This window comes from Ambystoma mexicanum, chromosome 12, assembly GCF_040938575.1.
Source record: "Ambystoma mexicanum isolate Mex_15411 chromosome 12, UKY_AmexF1_1, whole genome shotgun sequence".
In the NCBI taxonomy this organism is placed as follows: Eukaryota; Metazoa; Chordata; class Amphibia; order Caudata; family Ambystomatidae; genus Ambystoma; species Ambystoma mexicanum.
This window is the reverse complement of record NC_090936.1, coordinates 1,026,345,870-1,026,363,270: the sequence shown is the minus strand read 5'-3', so window position 1 is coordinate 1,026,363,270 and position 17,401 is coordinate 1,026,345,870.

Here is a 17,401-nt window from a genome sequence, read left to right as displayed (position 1 = left end):
TCCTGAGGTATGGACTGAGTAACACATAGGCGGACAGAGGTGTTTCCAGGAGTGGGTAGCCCCAAACCAGATTTCGCCGGAAGGGTATCACGAAAACGACATTCCTGAGAACAACGTGCGGAAGAAAAGACCAGGGTTTGGGAAGTCCAATTGACCTGTGGATTGTGGTAAAGCAGCCAAGGCAAGCCGACCACTACAGGGAAGGAGGGTGACTTGATCACATCCAACGAAATCCGTTCAAGATGTTCTTCCACTGATAGCCATAACTGACCGGAATGTTGGCACACAGGACCCGAAGACAATGGTGTACCATCGATTACCTCAACCACTGCTGAATGTTCCTTGTGATACAGGTGGATCCCATTGGAAACCGCAAACGAGGCATCAATGTAATTGCCTGATGCTCCACAGTCCAGAAGAGCCCTGGTCGTAATGCATTTCCCTTGCCATGCAATACCGACTTCCAAGACCAACAAGGGCACCGAGTGCATGGGAGGAAGGTCTGAATCAGGAAAACGGCCCACCGCTGCCTTCTCACCACACAGCGGGCCCGTTAGTTTTCCGACTTCTTCAAGGGACGTAGAGGACAGGTACCTAGATAATGTCCAGTTCCTCCACAATACACACATAGGTTTTGTTGACGTCTTCTCTTCTTCTCAGCCTCAGATAATGGTCCGCGAATAGCTCCCAGTTGCATGGGCTCAGGACCCGCGTCAGTTGGGGTTGTAGATCCTGAAGGGTGTACTGAGAGACCCGGATGGTATCTTTCCGTTCGACGACGTTCACTTCTCCTTTCAGCCAGTCTGTGGTCGATACGGAGGACCTGATCCAACAATGCCGGTAGGGTTTCTGGTTCAGGAATATGCAGCAATTCATCCTTGTATTCGTCTCGTAACCCACGACGGAACAAAGTCTTCTGAGTGATTTCGGGCCATTGGGAATCAGTTGCAAGCTGCCGAAACCGACTAATGTAGTTAATGATGTCACCAGATCCCTGTTTGATTTCCATCAGCTGGTTCTGGGCCACAGCAGCCAGGTTTGGTGGTTTGAAGATATCCAGAAAGGCCTTTTCAAAAGCAGCAAAATCACTCAACAAGGGACTATCGGTGGAAACCAGGGGAGCAGCCCAAGCTAGAGCGTTGCCGGTCAAGTTACCTAGGATGTACCCTTTCTTGGCCTTGTCTTGATTGAAATGGCTTGATCGAAACTGAAAATGAATCCGGCAATGGGTACAAAACTCCGCCACTCGACGTGGATCACCATCGAACTTCAGAGGAGTTGTGTGGGCCATAGAATTCTCAGGTTGTGGAGCAATATTCAATCCTCGACCCATTGCTTGCCGAAGAGTGTCATTCTCCTGGCGAAGGGTGGTCATCTCGAGACGCATGGCTCATAATTCCTCACGTAGTTCTTGCATGTCTGCCATGTCGGAGCTGGGGAAAAGGCGTCTCAATCTGTTATAAGAGGCGTCACGAGATCGCTGGTTACCTTTTCTTTTTTCTTCCTGGGGAGCGAGGAGATGAGGCTGCCAGTATGTCGATGAATCTTCGCAAAGATGAAAGAGCAACGCGGGGAACTGACCCAACACCCTCCTGACAATAAAGGACAGGATTGAGCTGAACCAGCTCCCAACGTCACGGGTAGCACTTCTCTGTATTTGCGTGACGTCAGGACAGTATAAACACTGACAGAAAAGGCCAGGTGAAGTCCACTTCGGTACCAGCAGTTCGAGGGACAGATCTTCGGTAATTCCTCGGTGGTAGTAATGGCACGGATACCGGCAGGGCACAAGACCAGTAGAAAAGGAAATGGGGAGGCAGACCCTTCAAGGAGGAAAGAAAGAGTAGGGAAAGAGAACGAAGACCCCAGGACCGGACCCCTTCCCAACCAAGGAATGGTGCAGGACTAGAGAGGAACCCAGGCAGGGACCTACCTAACCCCAAAGACCAAGCACCAGACTGGAACCCAAAAGGGCAAGGAACAAGGCAGGGCAGGGCACAAGGAACAAGGCAAAGGATAAGGAGCACTGGGCTAAGCACGAGGAAGAAACAGGAACAGGACAGGAGCAGAACAGAGACTCAGGCAAAGTAGGGCTCCTGGAGCGTATACACGGAACAAACCGCGTTGAGACGCGTTGTTTCCGGGTCTGCGAAGGCTATTTATAGCCTGGGACCAAAGCAAGGCTTGGAACGCAAGCCGCTGTCACTGTGCATGCGCGAAACGTCGGATACTGACGTTCCGCGCATGCGCAGGACATTCAAGATGGCCGCGCCCAGGGAGCCCGGACCGTGGTACGCCATAGAGAAAGGCGCCAACGCGGATACAATCTCCAGGAGGGAGACCGCCGCAGCTGAGGACCCCGACCCCCAGAACAGGTGAGTGGCGCGCGCTGCGTGACACCATTCTATGTTTACGTCAAATTAAAACAATCAGAAATTGCATTTCATCCAACAATAACATTTCCCAACACAGAATAACATTTTTTTGAATTTCAATCAAAAACTGCATCAAACCATACATTACATTTCATGAGATCATTTTTCATAATTAACCCCTATTTACCATCATTCCGATGACTGTGCAGATAGAGGGCCTCATTCATACATTTTAACGCCCCTAAATCATTAGATCATTTTCACCTATTAACAGTTTGTGTCACCATTCATCCTGTGAAAGAGATTTATATTCTTCAAAGATCTCCCTCATAAATTTCGATCTTAACCCAATCATGCTTTACATTCAATTATTAGATGTTCAAGAGACTCGATCGTTTGCTGACTGTATACAACATTTACAATCTGTATTCGAATCGTCCAATATCTTTCTTTTACCCAGTACCTCTTTGGTGGGAGAACATTAAGTCTCAGCTTTGAATACAAATTACGATACCAAGGGTCCAGATATTTTTCCAAATGTTTGGGCAATAGATTTATTCCTCGACCTTCCTATTCCATGTTATGTGCTAATTTGAACTTTAACCTCTGAGACAGAGTTGTATCCAGTCTAGATGTCTTAACTGGATTTTCACCTTGTCTGGGTCCTAAACAGTAGCTTGTGGGAACGATCAGGTTCCCTAAGCCATACACAACATTCCTCAGACCATGAAGACAGATACTTATCACACAAATGCCTAGGATCTTGATTCAATACATCAAAAGGAGAAGGAGCCTCCACGCTCATGGACTTGAAATAGAAAGCGAGCGATTTCCATTTAATCAACAAACGCATGGATTGTAAACCCAGTTTGAACATGATCATTACATTCGGGAGAGAATTAGGCAAATGTATCACTCTTTTCCAAAAGAAACCCTCGATAAATTCCCAGAAGGTTTTTGTCCATTTTCGTTTGGTTTCAGCTCCATAGATCAGGATAGGAATCACCTTCAATTTATAGAAGGTGATAACAGGTATTAATGAAAATTTACCAAATCTTTTGTGTAGGATTATCCCCTGGAAAGTGAGGTGCTTATACTTAAGTTTAATATTTTCCAACCGATGGATGTCAATAGTGCTGTTATTTATTAGAATTCCACTTAAAGGATGGAATTTACCTGGTCTAAGCACTCCTTACCTATGCACCACCTACATTTTGAAGCTCTTTTGCCCTTTTTACCTTCCAACGTCAATATATTTGTCTTTTTAGCATTTATTTTTAGCCTGTTCACCTCAAGGTATTTCACCAATTCATTGAGATTTTGCTGGAGACCAATTTGCGTTTGATCTAAATTCACTATGTCACCCTCTCAGAGAAGGATGGGGACCGGCTGGTTATGCAGTTTAGGCGGGAAGGCCTGAACAGTTTCTTGACCCGCCATGATATCAGCTAGATAGATGCTGAACAAGGCCGGCAACAGGGTACATCCTTCTTTCAATCTTCTAAAGGTGGAAATCTTGCCCGAGAGTGGCCCTTGAGAGGAGAGTCTAACTCTCACACTTGTGTTTGAATATATGGGTATAATAGCTTCAATTAAATCTCTTGGGCAGCCCCAGGCTATCAGTTTACCCCAAATCCTTTCTCTATTAATACAATCAAAGGTCTGTTCTAGGTCAATGGATGCCACAAAGAATTTGGAATTTGCCTCCAAAGTTTTGGTCTTCAAGGCATTAAGCAGAAAGAGGTTAAGGGATGTCCCCACCACTTTAACAAAACCAGTTTGTCTTGGCAAGAAATGACATGCCTCTCTTTCCCATTTGAACAAATTTCTGTGGAGAATGGAACAGAACAATTTCCCCAGTGAATCCAGAAGGGCAATGGGCCTATAATTTTTTTCAGATCCTTGCGGGAACCTTTTTTAAGATTGGTATTAATAGGGTGGTTTTCCATGATCCTGGGATCTCTCATAGTTCTAGTATTTTGTTAAATAATATTAAACAAAAGTCTGCCCATTCCAAGGGATTCTGCTTTATAATGTCATTTGTTAGGCCATCAGGCCCAGCTGCCCTAGAGGAATTTCATTTTTTGATTAAAAACAGGAGCAGCTCTTTATCAATTTCAATTGCCCATTTATGATCAGCAGGCCTTTTTTTACATGGGGTTTGGTCCTCTCCCAAATGTTAAATTTTACTGAGGCAATTATATCCCCTGGGATCAGGTCCACTTAATGTCCTTATAGCAAAAGCTGTGAGAAGTGGCGGCACCAATTAACCTCAGACACAGCTGATATCATAATGGCTAGTTGGAAGACCTCATTATTGTTAATAAGAGCCCACAGGTCTCTAGAATTCCTTTTTGCCATGGCCTTAAACATTTATTCTGCATCATACTGAAGGCAAGTGGCCTTCCAAGAAAGGAGCCAATTACGGTATTGTTGTTTCCTTTGTTTTATCAAGACCCATTTGTCTTCAGATTTCAGACAAAGCAATTTCCTTAAATAAGCACAATAGATTTTCTTGCGCTCCACTAGTGCTTTATTATAATAGTAGAGCCGCGTTGTGCCATGGAGAGGGCATAGACTAGTTTTGACTTGGAAGTGCATCAATATTACTTCATAATGTAAGGTACCGATTTGAAACGGTTATTGTTGATCAATACATCCACCTCCCCACCCCGGGTGGTGTGGGGATGGATTCAATATTTGCCTATGTATATGAGTTAATCACAAACTGGGTGCAAAAGCCAGGGGAGGATGGGATCCAGCTTCAGGGGGAGATCTAAATGCCAGGTGTGGTGATCATACTAATATTGGCACATTTTGTTCCTTAGCCGAGGAGTGTCGAATGGTAATGAAAGAGCCAAATGTGAGGGGCAAAATCTGGCTCAGATTTCACCGGGATTGGGAACTGCTGGTATTGAATGTGCATATGGAGGGTGATGTCCTGGGGTGGCCGACCTGGCAGGAGGGGACAAGGAAGGATACTCTGGACTACCTTTGTAGTAACAAAGCATTGTCCACCCGGATTAGTGGCTTAAAGATCCACATATGATGAAGAGTGATAACTCTTGAGTGTCACTAGAGTGATAACTCTGCACTGAGCCTTCATTGGGAATTGAATCTGCCGGGTCCTAGGTTGGGTGGCCCTGTGGATCTGATTCCGTCCCATGCGGGCAATAGGTTAAGGTGGACTGAGAGAAATGTGGAGAGGGCTTGCAAAAAGTTGAGGTTCGAAATGCTATACAGAAACTCCAACCTAAAATTACAGACCCCGAATGAAATTGAACAATGGTTTTTGGAGCTGGTCAATAGTACCAGCAAGAAGAGGGGCAAGACCATCATAGGAGTGCCCAGTAAGACTATTCATGTTTATGATCCCGAGATAAATATGGCTTAAAGGAGGCTTAGGAAACAGCTTAGAGATGTTTGAAAAAAATCTATGCTACTGTTTATTCCTTGGCGACAAACTCTCATAAGTTGAAAAACCAGTTCAGGAATTGGCTTTTTAGGAGAAGGCAGGTGGGGTCGGACCACAAATTGGAAGCATATGCTTGATGTCCTGAAGAGTGGGGAAACCAGTGGCCTGTGGAAGGTATTGCCATTAGCTAGGAGACCACCTGAGTTGTTGATCTTAAATCCTATTTTTGAAAATGTTTGGTTATCCCACATTAAAGATGGAAAATGTTTGGTTATCCCACGTGGTTGTTCCACGTGGGTGATATGACAGACACAAGTGGTTTATCTGCCTTTGAATGGCCAATTAAGTTTCCTGTGGGAAATGTGGGCATGCATTTGATCAAATTGAAAAATTCTTGTGCCCCAGGTCCAAATGGCCTGTCTGCAGCAACCTTGAAGGGCGATGTGGAGGTGTGAGTGGCTATCATATTTCCCCTGTTTGAGAAGGTTTGTGTGACTAGGGTGTCGATTTTGGTACCAGTCTACAAAGCTGGGGACAGATTGACCCAGATAACTATTGGTTATTATCATTGCTGGACATAACAGGAAAAGTGTTCTCCTCTTATGTATTGGAACATCTCCAGCCCTGGGTGAGTAAAGACAACATTCTGCACCACTTTCTTACGGGTTTCCACCCTGGCTCGAGTACAGTACATAACATTTGAGTGTTAGACACCATAATGTCCCAAGCAAAAAAACATCAAAGTCCTTCTGTCTACATAGCTTTTGTGCACTTTACATCAGTGTTTGATCAGGTGGACTGTAGGGCTCTTTGGATGAAGATGCGATGGTGCGGTTGTCCGAGCTGGTTGATAGAAATACTTATGGCCTTGCACACAAATACTACGGCACAAATTAGTTTAGGTGATGCTGGCCAAGTGTCTAGACCAATGAAAATTAGTAGGGGGTGAGGCAGGGGTGTATTCTTTTTTTATTTTTTTTTATTTTATTTAAAGTGCATTAGCCACAATTTGACTTTTTACACATTTCACAGCCAAAATATTACATAAACGATAAAAACGAACCTTTACAGTTTTTAAGTACACATATCTCATAATAAAAAAATCAGGAAAAAAAAAAGATAAAGGAAACTCTAACAACCAAATATTTTACAAAAGAAAATTCAAGTTGTTACTAGCTTCCATTCCTTTAAAACTCTACCCACTTCAATTGATAAAGCCATCTCATTGCCAGACAATGACATCGCCCAAAAATCATCAGAATTTAAATGAGACTCATTATGAACAAATCTGCCAAAAGAACTAGCCCTGACACTCCAAGTCCCTGGGCACTTAGAAAGTAAATGCTTAGTAGTCTGAACTTCCATAGTTAAGCATCTATCACAGATTGGAGCAGTACCCCCTTATTTATCCCTTATAGCAAGTAATTCCAGGGTAGGGAGTAGATTTAAACGAAATCTCAAAAAAGCAGATCTAAACCAAAAGCTAGGGGACTTCTTAAGATAAGCCGGAAGGAACGATAGACGCTTATCTAAGAGTGTGAGGGAAGCTGATCTTTTAGTTCCCCGCATCTCCTCAATTGTCTGAATCCAATCAGCCAGCTTCAATTTTTCCTTCACTTTTAGAGGGTTCTGTAGGAGGGACTCAGCATCAGAATCACAACGGGACAATAGTTCCAAACATGTTGATTCTAACCTACATAGAAAAACGTTATTGCCATGTACCCACTCTACATCAGAATCTTCAAAAAGTGAATTCTTAGGGGGATCAAGAATTGACCTATAAAGAGTAAGCCACTTCCAGGCTAGCCATGATCTGAGTGAAGACAGACCAAACTCATATCGTAGGGAAACAATCGGGACACAATCAGGGAGTCCCAGAGTACGTTTCCAAATCTTTGATTCAAAAACATCCCAGTCTAAGTCAAAGGCTAGAGGATTGTAGTCCATGCCATATAGAATAATGGGAACTAACTTCCCGATATAAAATCTTATAAGGGGAATGATGGTAAATCTGCCAAACTTAGAATGGATTTTTTTCATCTGGGCTCCCAACTTGATCAATTTTAAATCCATAGAAGCCATCAAATTAAACCTAGATGGGAAGGGTCTTAATTCAGCTCCCAATAGGTTAATTCAGAAACAACCTATACCTGAGAGTGGTCTAACTTACAACTCAAGTTCTTCACTATTTTATTAGGCCTCCTGAATATAAGAATCTTAGATTTTGAGGGATTTATTCTTAATTTATTAATCCTGGCATAAGATTCTAAAGCACTTAGCAGGCGGTGCAGCCCCACTTGTGAGTAGTCCAACACTACTATATCATCGGCATATGCTAGCCAATTAATTTTGGCATTACCGATGGAGGGAGATATCAACCCAATATTCTGTAGCCAATCAGCTAGGTCCGCCATAAAAAGGATGAAAAGCAAGGGAGACAATAAACAACCTTGGCGAACCCCTCTAGTTATCCTGATTTGGTCAGAAAGGAAACCGGACCTGCCCAGTCTAACCCGCATATGATTGTTAGAATGCAACTCTATTAGAATAGAGAGTAAGCCAGCGGGTATATCCCAGGCCACTAATTTTCCCCATAATAGATTTCTATCAACCATATCAAAAGCCTGTGATAAGTCAATCCAGGCTCCAAAAAGAGCAGGGCCTCCCTTGGTGAATGACTTTGCAGCTAAGCAGCTCAAGACTAACCCATTCAGTGATGTCGACAGACCCTTTCTGAATCCAGATTGCTGCTTCGGAATAATTCCCTTAGTTTTTGCCCAGAGTTCCAACTCCCCTAGAACAATACCCGAAAATGTTTTACTATCGGCGTCTAGGAGAGAGATGGGGCGATAATTATAAGCCAATAGCTTGTCTCCCATCTTATAAATAGGAATGACTAATGAGAGCATCCACGAATCAGGGATTCTCATCTGGGCGATAATATTATCAAAAAGGGCTTTAAGGACCTTCGCCCATGTTTCTGGATCCGATTCAAAGATCGAGTTACTTAAGCCATTCGGTCCAGAAGCTCTGGACTCTGAAGATTTTTTAATTAACAGTTCTATATCCAGAATGTTAAACTCAAGAACCCAACTATGGATTACGTCAGCAACCGAGCATAATGAGGCATCAGAACCATAAACCTTCGAAAAATGTTCAATCCACACCCCCTCTTGAATAATAGAATCTTGTTTCTGATGTTGAGTAGCCTCATTCATATTGACTAAAGACCAGAAATTTCGGGAATTCTTAAGCGACAGGACATATAACATTCTCTCAGCATCCTGTTGTAATATCAGATGATGATGTGCACAAATCCAATTCCTGTAGTTATTTTTCAGCTTTACCAACCCCTCCCCATAGGCCTTCTCACACAAGCGTGCTCTCTTTAGGATAGATATCTGGGACCTCATTTCCTTTTTACGATTTATAATTTGAACATTAAAAGAGTGTTTATGTAACTTGTGAGTTTTCTGCGCGTGGGGCTCCACTACTGCCTGTGCAGACAGAAAATTCAGGAAAACACTAGGAATACAGAAGTCAGACAAAAACTGATTAGATAAATCGCTCGTCCTGAGGCGCAGCTCACTATTTAATAACTGACCTCCTTTTTGAAATTTTCTAATGGCATTACCTGAGTTATTAACAAGGAGCTCATGATCATATCTAAAAGTTACTGGAGCACAATCACACGATACAGTCACCTTCAGCATAGCATGGTCATCAGGAGTCCCATCTCCAACTAACAAACTGTTACAATTTTCAAAAATATTGCTAGAGACAAAGAAATAATCTATCGTGGAGAATGAAATACCTCTGTGCCAAGTGGGGGAATTAGGAATATCCCCCCTAATATTTCCATTCAACATAGATTCCAATCCTGCATAAACCTTAACCATATTTTTCCATTCGTAGACTTCTGCTTACACTTGCCTGATCTGAGATCCACAGTAGAGATACATTGAGAGTTAATGTCCCCGGCAATAAGAATTTCATCCCCCGGGTAACGGATAGAGCAATCAAGTAAACCCTCCGAGAGAGCACACAGAAACTCACTAAGTGGAAAGACACCCGAGTTCCAGTAAAGGTTTACCACAATCCAGCTTAAACGTTCATTGGAGTTTCTCAAAGATACTCTCACCATGAGGATCTCCTGGATACTATTTGAGACAATCACCGAGGATTTAAACATCTCGTTACTAGAGGCCACCAGCAAACCCCCCATTGGTCTACCCATCCCAGGAGCCAAGGCCAACTGTTGAAAAATTGTGAATCCATCAATACCTACTAGACCAGTTAACCAAGTTTCTTGAAAAAGAATTAGATCGAAAGTTTTAAAAATTTCCGATCTCCTGGGCTCCTCAGAAAAGGATGTGTAGCCTCTAGTATTCCATGATAGCACATTAACTTGAGGTGACCCTAGAGCTTCGGATGGGTCATCCCCATCTTAAGAAAGACTTGGGAGATCACTTCAGGTAGCATATCCCACATATTCGTTGAGACAGTTGGGGAAAAATCCTTACTGGTTGCCCCCCATCGGTGATCTTGATTGATTATCCGGCGGGACTCGGAGACAGTAGTTATCGGGCAAGTTTGAGAGATCTTCAGACCCCTCTGCTCCCATGCCACTGCCTCACCCATAATTAGATTCAAACCCAGTCTTGATTTCAGTTCTATTGCCACAATATTAATGTCAGTATCATATGGGAAGCTCACAGGTTCAATGTCATTTGAAGAAAAATACTTCAAAGCTGGGATTGACTTCAATTCCGTTATTATTGCCGAACGATTTAATGGAGAGTCAACACATGAAGATGCAATTTTTCTTGATAAAAAAACTGTCAGATCTAAGTTCTGTTTGTACAGTTCATCAGGCAACTGAGATGCTAGGACAAAATTTCCATTCTCCGTCAAAGAGCCTAAACCAGATGAGGCATCTATTCCTGCAGCCAGTGGTGCACCATCAAACAAAGGGCAAGCCGATCCAACAGACGGACGCTTGATTACAGCAGCAGTATTAGCTTGCGAGTTTTCACAGCTAGAGGATCCCCCCTTGGCTCCCTGATCTATCACCAACCTCGCTGATTTTTTCAAGAAGATAGGAGCAATTTTAACCAGAGGGTTAGACGGCAGCTTTTTTTGTTTAGCCATTAAAAAGATTGGAGCAATTTTTTTTGGTTGGTCCACATAGTCAGTTTGACTTCCCACAGTGGATTTACCACCAGTCACTATCGTTTCATCCACAAGATGTGCTTTTTGGGATTTTGATTTGGGAATTTTCTTCCCTTTTTTGGAGCAAGGAGACTTCGCCACAATCTTTTCGGATTTTTCAGGGGTTTCTTGGTCAACATTTGATTTTCGTGTATGCTGATTAGATCCAGAATTGATCTGTTTTTTCTTTCCTTTCCCCTTTTTGATTACGGGGGTGATGGCTTCACTGGCTGATAGCCTCCTATTTTTTCTCTTTTTTTTGGACTTCCCATTTAATTTCTTCTTCCTAGGGACTGCTAAATCCGAATCCGAAGAGGAAATATCTATTGGAGAACCCTCAAGTGGAACCCCCACTTGAGGATCACTATACGCCAGGGCAGCCAATCTCATTAACTCCTCCATCACAGATATCGAGAGGGGAGTATCATCAACCATGGCCTCCACATGAGGAAGAATGGGAGGACCCAAAGGGCCTTCCTGTGATTGATTATCCGAGCGATTAGCTTTTTCTAATAAGATCAGGGACATCTTTTTTAAATCCCCACATAAATCAGTCAAAAGGGCCATTTTACATGATTGATCCTTTACTTCTTTATGGAGCTCAGTCAAAAACCCTCCCAATGATTCATTGACTGCTGATTTTAAGGCTATCATGGCAATTTCATTTAGTTCCAAATCCTTGTTCATCTCCATTAGTATACCCGTATGCTGGTAGACCTCAGTTTTCAAGTTTTCAAAGACTTTAACCAGAGAGGATAGAACGAAGTTTAGAGCGGTTATGGTCGGTGGCACAAGTTCTTCGGGAGAATTCTGAGCAGACACAGCCGGCCCCTCTAGTTCCGGTAAGGAAGTAGCCAGCTCCCGAGGGATCTCCCGAGAACTTACTTCGACCCGTGTCAAAGTCCTTCCCCTATCAGGAGTCGAGACTACCGCTTCTAACTCCAACATATCCTCATCTCTGGGCTCAATGAAGACCTCACACTGTTGAATCGCAGAGTTCCCTAAATGGACTACGCCGATCCTAGGGACTAACAAGTGAGGCGTAATATTAGTCAGGGAAGGGTCATCCAAGCAGCCCAATTGATTTAGAATCACGTTCTTCATGGTAGAGGTCCTCAGGGTGAAGTCAATATCACCTTGGAATCACGTACAAGTAGGTTGGTTTAAAGGCGCTGACAGGTCCTCCATGTGTGATACAGAATATGGCAGAGCCGAACCTGCTGGAACCTGATCATCTGATGGGTACATACCTGGAGGAAGGAAAATACCACCACCCGTTTTATAGGGTTTGAAGAAGGATTCCCTCGCTCTTGCCTTCTTTACGTGGTGCCTTCTTCCCCATATCCACCGGAGTAGAGTGTAATGGTCTCTGAGCTTCTATGGGAACAGCCGCACTTCGAAGGTCATACATGACCCCCTATTCGATTCAAAGCAAGATTTTTGCTGAAAGTAGTGCTTCTTCAAAATTAGGTCAGACACCTCAAAGGGGCAGAAAGAGGGGGCGGAGCAACAATACAGACAGGCAGATTTCATATTCAAAACCCGTCAGTTATCTATCCGCTACCTCCCTCCACTCCTGATAACACCTGTTCAAACCCTTTGTCACTTATTATAGCCACAAAGGTATTAATGGGTAGACTGACCACACTTCACAAAGCAATTTAGATTAGAGTGTGATTGGGTTGGTAAGTAAGAGTGGGTCAGGTAGGAATATGTAGAGATATGGGGGGGGCACTTCTTTTGTAGAAACCCTTTTCACCCTATATCAGCCTTTCTCAGATACAAAAGGCTGACACCAAGTTCCTCAACTAACTCCCCACGTCCCCCACCTTTGCCTTGACCCTTTACCTTTTGTTTTTTACCCGTTAACCGTTATCAGTTAGCCGTTAGCACCAGGGAGTTGGCAGATGGCAGTTTTCTACAGTCCTACTGCCTTCCCCACCAACCCCCCGCAGCACAACTCACTCTGAACGGGTAGGGCGGATCTAGCGGGTCCCGCGGGAAACAGCTCCGCCCGGAAGAGTCCCGAGGAATCCAATTGAGACCCACAGGAGGCCCACAAGACCGGCTGGACAAACACAAGTAGCGCAAGCTAGACAAGCAGGCTGATAGGCAAAAAGAGCAGCGAGGGCAATCCCAGGGCCACGCCACGTAATCCAACACTCGGCGCCCGTTTCTGCACTTGCCACTCGCCACTCGGCAGTTACTAATCGCCAATCGGCACTCGATAAACAGCCGGCCGACCTCAGCTCCTGCGATCCTGCAATCCGATCACAAAGCCGCACCTCTACCACAGAGGAAAGGACCGTAAGACGTAAGACGTAAGCCGTCAAGCCGCACTTAATACGCTTAGCCGATCAGCCGCTTCCGACAGCTAGCTAGGGGTGTATTCTTGCCCCCCTGCCATTCAATATTTATGTAGCAGATTTGTTAGCCAGGCTGAAGTGTAGCGCTCGACGTTCTCCTAAGATTGGGGCTTGCCAGATTTGGGCAATGTTGTACGCTGATGACCTAGCCATTTTTTATCATCTGCTGACAGGTATGAAGTCTTATTAAATGAATTGGGGGAACACGCCATAGAGACCCAGATTTCCGTTCATTTGGCTAAAAATAAGATAATGTTAGTATCAGCCATGAAGCGGAATAGATGTAGGATTGTTACAAACATAGGTCCTATGTATTATACGGACACCTACAAATACTTGGGTTTGGATATGTCAACTGTTGGGGACTACAGGGACATTGTTGAGAGGAAATCTAGCAGGGCAAAGCAAATTACCTCCCTGATGAAAAATCCCACAAAAGAACATGCTGTTTTTTTTGCTCAGTGGTGTTCTAGCACTCTATAGGCAATGGTTTTGCCCTTCAGACTTTTATGGGTTAGAGGCACTGGTGATGAAGGGTCTTAATTGGCTTGATGTTACCAAGGTGCTTATTTTTGAAGAAATGTGTTGGAGTTACCCAGGGAAATATCCATTTAGTATTTACGGCTAGAATTAGGGCTTCTGTCATTAAAATAACAATTGTTGAGCCGGAGGGGTGCATTGATGTTAAAGGCACTCACCGGTCCTAGCTGCCCATTACTGGCTGTGCTGGGTAAGACCTATGGTCCCGGAGTGGCATGTGGATCCTCTGAGCCATTTGTAAAGTGTTCTAAGGTATAGTGCACTGCGATTTATTGGTCCGCTGACTTGAAGTGCTGCTCTTATTATTAAACATTGAAAGGAGTGTTCAGCCTGGCAATATGGGACTGGCAGTGTAACTACACGCACCTCTCAAAATAGAAAGATTATGAGTGTGTGGTACGAGTGGTGCATTGTTACATGAAACCAGAATCTCATCTGTTACTTTGTCCCTACCCAGCAGCGCGTAACTTCTGTCTGAAAATGCGCACCAACCAGTTACCTGACCGGGCTGTATTAGGCGCAATGTTGAAGTTCCCCTAAGAGGAAAGATACTGTAGAATGTGTAGAATTAAAACTAACCTAGAGTTTGGCAGACACGTTCTAACGGAATGTCCTCGTATGGGTCCATTATATATGGTTATGTTGGGGCATCTGGTCTTTGAGCTTGACTCAATCAAATCTGAAGAGTTCTGGACCTTTTGCCTAAACACTGATTCGAATATGACACACTTGGCATTTCATAGGGTGTGGAGCAGGGTTGTTATATAACTCAAGGACTAAAGAAAGAAAATGAGTATTGCAGCATCAATGAAATGGTATGGGGAAATGTTATGTATGTATATATTATGTGCTGAGGAAATTAATTAATCGTTTGATTTTAATCATGAATGGGATAGATGTTAAAACTGTTAAATTGCCTGAATTGTGCAATTGTAAATGTAAAGTTGTGTATTTATTTAATATGTATTATATATTTGAATGAAATAATATTGATTGTAAAAGTTATTGTTGGAACTAAATAAAATTAAATAAAAACAATAAAATAAATTAAAACCTGTAAGGGAACAAGCACTGCCAAAGCCAATAGGTTCAGAAGGAGGCCTTTAGGGAGACAGAACAGCAAAGTCAATGGACAAAGTCAAAGATCTTATGCTCTTCTTCTTAGAAAATTGTTCTTAAATAGTCAGTGTTCAAAATAGAAATCATAGCAACTCAAAAGGAGTCACCTTTGGAAAGCACAAGCTGTAAATCCAGTTCAGGTAAGTTGAGGTCAATTTAGTGTAGGGTTAAATCACACTCCCAAAGATAGGAAGCACCCCAAATGGCAAATGGATAAAGCACCCGCAGCCCCACAGTACCTTTGAAATGGAAAAGTTGTTCCAGCTGGTTGCGTCACGATGCAATGCAGTAGACCCTCGTTGCTGGTCCTTGGTTGTGGTGACGAAAGGGAGGACGTCTGGCGGGCTCCTGTGGCAGCACTCGAGACAGGGTCTCGACAGCAATGGATTTCCATTGATTCAGCGTCTCTTTGTGGTTTTGGTGCCTTTTTCTCAGTGCCAAAGGAGAACAAAAAGCTCTGGTTAGGATTTCATTGATCACTAGGTCCTGGACTCTGGTGAGGGCACTCTGGATGCAAATTACTTGCTTCTGTAGGGTTTTCTGGATGCCTATGAACATCTGGCCAGATTCGCTCTTCAGAAGGCAATGCACTCACAAGTGGTCGAGGTACACCGGGTATTAGGCTTGTGTAGCCTTGGAAAATCGCAGCAAGTTGTGGGTTGTGCCAAAATAGAGATTGTCTTGAGGCTAGTGTGTCTCATGAGCCTAAAGGAGAAAGTCGTCCTTTACAGGTCTTCCCTGTTGATTCAAATATGGGGTCAGCACAGCTTCAGGGCTTCACCGGGCACTTTGCTGTCCAGGACGGTGCTGCTGGCGTCTTCTCTACTCTTCGGCTTTGGATTTTGTCCTCCAGTGTTTGACTCTCATCTTAGTCCCAAAAACCTCACTTTTTATGCAAGTTCCCATTCATTCACAGCCCTAGGCTAACAATCACACAGCAGGGTGGCTGTCCTCTAGGACAGCCAGCCAGCCAATAGGAGCTGGTTTCACTCAGGCACACCTAGAGACAATTGACAATATGTTTTGGGACCTGCCTCGCGTCCTGCCTTTCCAGACACACTGGAGACTGGGCAGGCTTCTAGGCTGCAGCCTGCCAAAGACAATTCACACAAAGGGCTCAAACCTGATGCACACAACACAGTAAAAGCCCAGAAGAAACTAACCTGAGAAAATGGTCACCCTTTGGTGCAGCACTACACCTGAGGTATCAGCCTGCAGATAAATGTCATTAGGTAGTAAAAAAAAAAACATTGCCACCGGCCATCCAAGTGAGTTAGTGATGTTACATGAGGAATGGGTTAAAGGAATTACTATGTACCCCCGGCACTCCACATAGGGTGGTATGTGCTGACCCATAAAGTAAAGGTAAGACAGGGGTTGTCTTACTATTCTTGGGAACAGTAGTTGACCCAAGAAAATGTAGTTAAATATTAAGAGAAGTCCAATGGACTTCTCAGTGGTACTGCACAAAAGGTGTTGTTTGTCACAATGCAAAAGCAGATGCCTATGGAGTTTACCGGACTCCATAAAAAAGTAAGGAACATATAAATCATGTTTAGGAAAACACATGGGTGAGTGATAAAAAAGTCCCACTCGCTAAGGAGTTAACATAAGCCGTTAGTCCAGCAAAAGAGCTGAAGGTCTCTAAGGTTAAATGGAATTGGCACAGAAATGAAAATTCTTCCTAACATTCCCCTGCACCTTTTTGGGTCTACCGCAAAGGGATTTGACATGCATAAGAGAATAATATGGCTTTCATGCCCTGCCAGGAGAGCGGACATGGCCTTTAACGGCGCGCCAGTTTGGGCTAAGTCAGGCCCGAGCAAAGGCCCAGGTTGCAAATGGCTTTCTTAATTGTTCAACGGGAGATCCAAACTGCATGCGCTGTTGCAGCCCCGCATTGAAAAAAAATAAACCACCACCCAGGGAAGGGTCTCGGGCGGCTGGGACAGCGGTGGGGATTGTGTATTCTCGTCGGCTGTACCAGCCACCTGACTGGCTTTGCGCCCTTCCCCGAGTGTGAATTTCTTACCCTTCCATGCATTTCTTTATGTGGGAAAGCAACTGTATGCACGGTTGCAGTCCTTCTTGCATTTTTATCCCACACATAGGGATACAAATGTGTTTGTTCCTCCTTTGACACTTTAGGTTCCCCCTGGTGAAATGCACTCTCAGCACCCATGTTTGCAATGTGAGCTAGATATTTGTTAATTTGCACAAGATGCAAAATGTATCTTTGTAAATAATGTTAGCTGCATATTTCTTTTGAGGTATTTGTGTATCCTGATATGTTGAAAATTGGCCCATTGTTTTCCTAGCGCCGTAGTCAGGGCATTTGCGACAAAAAGTCAATTCTACGTGGGCGACACCAGAAA